This window comes from Manis pentadactyla, chromosome 13, assembly GCF_030020395.1.
Source record: "Manis pentadactyla isolate mManPen7 chromosome 13, mManPen7.hap1, whole genome shotgun sequence".
NCBI classification, from domain to species: Eukaryota; Metazoa; Chordata; class Mammalia; order Pholidota; family Manidae; genus Manis; species Manis pentadactyla.
In genome coordinates, this window is record NC_080031.1 from 66176452 (window position 1) to 66182835 (window position 6384).

Consider the following 6384-nt stretch of genomic DNA (forward strand, 5'->3'; position numbering starts at 1 on the left):
GGAGGCCCGGCCGCTGTGGTTACGTAATCGGCGCTGTTATCCAAGCCTTTTTTTCCCTCTCAGATGGAAACCGGTGTTGTCAGAGCACCTCCTCCCCTGCCAAGTTGACGTGCTCGGGTCTTCAAACCGACAGATAAAGACCCCAGAAAAAGCAGAAGCCCTGTCATTAAATCATTTGCTACCAGTGCTGGGGGTCGGTCCATGATCTGTGTATTTTTTAACAATTTAGGGGCTTATAAAATCAAAACCACAATTGATATTGTTAACATGTGACTGAAGTTAATAGCACAAGCTGTTAATTGTCATCCTTCACTAAAATATGATGCATCAAAACCTGAAGTAGTGAAAATTTAGGTAGAAATGACTTTTTCCTTTTAAGAAGGACCACCTAAATTGTAATTGGCAACTATTCCTAATAGAATGTCCATTAATCCCTTTGAAAAGTTTTTGACTTTTAGGCTGACATTTGTTGGGATTAGCTATGTGCCCTGCACTGGGTTTTTCGTGGGTTATCCACCCACACAGCCGCTCTATGGTAGGGGAATTGGATTATTGCCATTTGAAAGTTCATCCTTTTTATAAATGAATTTCCTTAAGGCTGCCTAGCTGGGACAGGACTGCCCTTGAACCCAGACGGTTTCAAGTGACTGCAGAGCCTCACCTTTAACTATAACCTAAAAGGCCACCTCACAACCCATTAGGAACTTGTCTGTAATGACAGGTCAGTTACCTTAATAGTGGCAAAAATGAGACCAAGATGTTCTTTAAATATTAATCAAGTCATGTACATAAACATTAGTGAAAGTCACGGGGCTGCTTCTCATCTGTGAGCTTTGGGCGCTCTGAGTGATGATAGTGTCTTTATTAATGGTTCTACTTCCAGTCCTGTTATGTAGAATGCCATAAAGAGATTAGTCTTTTCCCCAGCTGAAACCTCTCCGGAGATTTGCATGTTTTTAAAAAGTGTTAAAACAGAAACCCTTACAGGTTTAGGATACCTGAAAAGTCATAGCCAATTGTGGACAAACATACATAAAAATAAATTCTGCTTCACAGTACCAGGTACTAAAAAGGAGGCATGAACAGCGTAGTGTAGGTACCCCAAGGACCAGACAGGCCTCTGCACCCAAGAGGAGTCAACTGCTTGGAGACAGATGATCTGTGAGCTGGGCTTCGAAGAATGTCAACCTCCAGGGACTGGCAAATGGATCCAGTACTTTGTGGAGGCCTGTAAATGGCAATCCACAGCCCCAGGGGAGAATTAAAGGGGAACCCCAGATGGAATCCCTAATCTCCTTATGGCATGTTTTTTATTTCAAACCACATTGTGTGGGGATGCTTTAAACTAGGAAATAGGGAAGTCTGGGAAGCAGATTCTAGTCAATCTTAACTTTAGGCCTGGCTTTCATTAGTCAAGAAAAATGGAAAATTGAGGAAATTACCATATAATTAAAACAAGTAATTATTTAAGCCAAATTATAAGTTATGCCTTGTCAAAAGCAAAACAAAAATAGGAAACCAATTGAGTCAGAAATTTTATTCAGTAGCTCCTGCATGCAAGGAACTACACTGCATCCTATGAAAGATTTTTTTTAAAGTATGTGGGTTTTTTTTTAAGTATGAAATGTGGTTCATTTAATAAAGATACTGAGTATGTAATATATTTGTGTGAAAATGAAATGTATACGTGTGGATAAATAGGTTAATCAATCAAGTCATGCATGATGAAGGCCCAAAGGAATGACATTTGATCACTGGGACTACTAAAATTTAGAGAATGAAGAAATCTCTTGAGGCCAGGACAAGAGAGGACATCATACAAAAAGAGGATTTGAACTGAACATTAAAATAGGGGAAACTTATCTCAGTAAGTGACTTGATTTACAAAAAATTAGCCTTACAAGTTTTTCAGAAACAGAACTATTATTCAATAAAATGAGATAACTCTGTATGCTGTGTAAATGCTTCTACTTGTTTATATTAAGAATGCATATTAGAAACTCGGCAAGAAGCATCTGGAATTCAGACACCCACATACCTGCAAATTAATGTTACCAAAAAGATTCTGTTAAAGTCCCTGAAGAGAGACAGAAGACATTGAAAAGTAAATAGGGGCCTCTCTGATTTACTAAAATATATTGAGTAATAAAGCAACTGAAACTTTCATATATTGCTGATGGGAGTGTTAAAATGGTAACAACCACTTCAGAAAGTGTTTGTTCGTTACAAAGCTAAAAATTCGCCTACCCTCTAGTCCAGCAATTCTACTCCCCAAACAAATTAAAGCATTTCTACTAAAAGACTTGTACAAGAAGTTCAGAGTAGCTTTATTCATAACAGCCCAAACTGGAAACAGTCCAAATGCCCATCAACAGAACAGACTAATAAATCATGGTATACATACTACTAGATAATTAAAAAGAACTACAGCTACATGCATCAACATGTATGAATTTCATGAGCATTATGTGCAGCAATAAAAAGAGTACATTTTATATGACTCAGCTATAGGAAATTCAAGAACAAGTAAGTGTAATCTATGTGAAAGAAATCGGAACTGGTTGTTAAGGAACTTTCTGGAATGGTAGGGTTATGGGTGCTTGAATAAATACAGTTATCAGAGCTCATGAAATTGTACACAAGATCTGATCATTTCACTTTATGTAGATCTTATCACAAAAAAATAAATGAAAACATTCTGGTCTCTTCTAGATTAGCTTTAAAAACTCACAAAATGTACTTGGAAACTTCTTTATTTTCTGTAAGTAGATCAAGTTTCCACCTTGTTTATTGCCTGACCTCTAAAGTTTTCTGTGGACTCTTCATTTTTCACACCCATGCTATAAAACCTGTGTAATTTTTTTAGGTGTTAGAAATCATATACAGCCTTTTTATTTTTTTTTTAAACTGGGCTTGATCAGATTTAAAAGATGTATTTGAGGTGTTAAGGGTGAAACCCAGTGACAAAAACTGCTGCCATTTTTGTCTTGGGAAGACTGGAATGTGAACACTACAAACTAAGCACCTAATAAAAAAGAAAGAAACCTAAAACAATAGTTTCTACCTATGAAATTGTTTTTCACTACTACTGTCATTTTATTTTATCAGATTATGTATTTGGCCACTGAGCCTTCTATTGATCAGATACAAATACTGATCTCTCTTAATCCAGGGACCTAAAATCTTTCAATAACATAGCAAGTTTCTAAACAACTGAAGACGTGTCACAAGCTTAACTCAATAAGCAGAATGGAGATGAAGAGGAGAAAAGGGGAGTTAGCAGAACATGAGGTAGCATTGTGACTGATAAAGGATATTTAATATATAATTTTATATTTTATATTCGGAAAGCAAAAAAATTACCTATGGCTTTAGTAGTACATATTTAAAAGTTTGACTAAATCTCCTTAAACAGACAGACTTTGTAAAAGCTGTGATTCTCGACTGGCTGTGGTGGGGAAAGACAGAGAGCCTCCTGTTCCTAAGGGGCTTTACAGATTTTGGGGGCAGATGAGAATTTTGGGTTTATCAGAAGAGATCATGGATGATAAAGTAATAAGACACTGCCATGGAGAACACAGAGAAAATACAGCACATTGTTCCTGCCCCTGGTCTCACGGGGGCTCCTGAGCTACCCCCAGAACCATGTAAGTGTGTATACAGTTACATACCAGAAGTAACTAGATCAGACAAGCCGTGATAGCCGTGACTGCAGAAAAGTCTCGTCATTGTGACATTTGCTTGAAAAAACCACCCTGTGGTAACTTGAATCAACTGTTTCACAAGATTTTCAAAAACCCGTTGTCATTTAAAAGAAATTGGTTTCATTTCTCTAATCTTAACCTCTCAGGTTTTTTTTCATTTACTGTGTGCTTCCGTTAAGGAATTTCAGTTGGGTTGATCTCAAAGTAAGAGATGGAGAAAAGAGGCCTCAGTTGCCAGAGGAGAAAGGAAAGTCACAGAGGTGAGTCCTACATTTTTACTTTTAAAAGTAAAGCTTCACCGCAAAATAATTAAGATGTTATTCCTCCTATGAGCCCCTGTGGCTTCATCCTCTATAGCAGTCATTTGGAAGTTAGCATATTGCTTTTTGGTCTATTATTTCAGCCAAATCTTAAGATTCTTCAAGGTAGCAGAATGTCCCAGGCAGACACTGTAGATGGTGAAATGCTCTCACTTTTCTGTCCACAGGCCCTCATATTTAAGTAGAGCAATAGACAACCACAGACAACTTAAGTACCCTGACCCTTCACCCATCAGTCATTTCTCATAACCAGTCTCCCTTATCTAAGAGATACTTCTATATACTTAGTTTGAGCAAAGCCCACTGGTAGACATGAGTCAAGAGATACTTTTTAAAATTCTCAAAACAATTACTTAAAAGACTGTAAGAATTCCATTTGGAAAACTTATTATTTTATGTTACTATTGTCTGAAAATAAGAGTCTGATCTGTAATGTTTATCTTAGTGACTATTCTTGATAAAATAGAACCAAATACAGTAAATAACATTGTAAGACCTTTTCTCCTTAAATAACTGCAGCCTATTTCAGTTTCAGGTTTACTATGTCATCTCAAATGCTTGCAGCAAACTTGACCATGATTATTGATGAAGGCACAAGAGGAAATCAACCATTTGATTAAAGATGCATATTTTAAAAATTGAGTGTGGCGTGCTAAGCAATGAGAACGAGAACCATAGATAAATCACCTGCACCACAGGTATATCAGATGGCCCAATTTGGTTAACATCAGACATGTTGATCGATCTAAAAGATGTTCATCCAATAGGATACATATCAAATACAAGAATAAGACACACGTATCACATATTAGCAAGCACAGTGTGAATGACAAGGTTTGGAAATTTGGTAGAAGCGCATTACAGAATTGCATGTTAGGGTCAGATTTTATACTCTTCTGGATCACCAGCAATACACTATTTCCCTTCCTATTTCTTTTAAAGCTCAAATAATGATTTGAGTGTAGGAGATTAAGCAGTTGATGATCTTGGTGTCTGATCTATGTCTGCCACTGGGACTGGAGGTAAGAAATAGCATGAAGAATACTTTAAAGGTAGAGTGTGCTGATTTATCCAATCACTAGAAAATAAAACTGAAACTGGGGGAACAATAGAGATAGCAGCATTCAGGTAGCATAAAGGCAGGACAGTGCAGGGTATTCATGAATACCCAACTGTGAATCCTGCTCAGTCACACACTGTGTGACCTCTAGCACGTTACTTAACATCAGTGAACCCCCATTTCCTCGCCTGTAAAAACCAGAGAAAGAACTACCTTACAGGGATGTTGAAAGGATTGAATACACTAATACATGTAAAATGTATCTTGTACCTAGTGGGTGCTCAGGAAATATTTATTCCTCTCTTTTCCTCTACAAATATAGATATTAGAATCTTTACTTCCCCATTTGGAAAGGTACTATTTAATTTAGCATATAAAGCATGAGAGCAGTACTGAGAAAAATCAGTGCCTGTTACAACACTGAATTTTCAAAATGTTAACCATTCTGCTTTGTTGTGCTCGCTGTTCATTTTGACATACAGTCAGTAACTACACAAATATTGAATAGTATATGTAGCGATCAACTTACTATAACTTGATTCCTTTTAACAAACTTTCAGTGAATACCACAATAGCCAGCTTGAGAGAAATTATGAAATAATCAAGACACAGTCCCCACCCCACAGGAACTGACAGGATGTGCAAGGAAGGACCTATGTTGGTACTTCTGACACGTGCTCTGCTGAATCTTTTTACAATTATCTGTAAGCCAATGAGATACTATGGTTATAGAGTTTGGATTTCATAGTCACTTTTATCATTTCTTTGGTTTTTGTTTTTAGATATTCAGACATAGTTTGATTAGTTTGGACTGATTTTTTTAATAGAAGGAATAGAACTTTCCATTAGTATTGTCAAAGTATGAATGGGCACCTAGTTAATGGGGCACCTTGCAAAAGATGGGAGGAGATAAGATCAATTTTTCTTAGACACAATATTTAAATCTAGATTTTTCCCTTTGTAGGTCCCTCCACCACTTCCACCTTTTGAAAAGGAAAAATAAAAGTACATGCATTCTGCAAAACCACAAAATCAACCACTACTGCCTGCTGGACCAAAAAAGGGTAGTATTAAGGGTGCAGTCATCTATCTGCCACTGGCTCTTGGTGAGGTAAGCCTCTTTTTACAAAGCCTCTCTTTACAAGTCATCCTTTTATAACTATCATGGGAAAAACATCTTGTATATACATTTTTTGTCTCCTAGTTTGACATTTAACTTTTGTTGAATTGGTATTAATTGCTACTTTTGGTGGCTTCCAAGGAAATATTTGTATTTCCTAGAACAATTGCTCCTAAATCT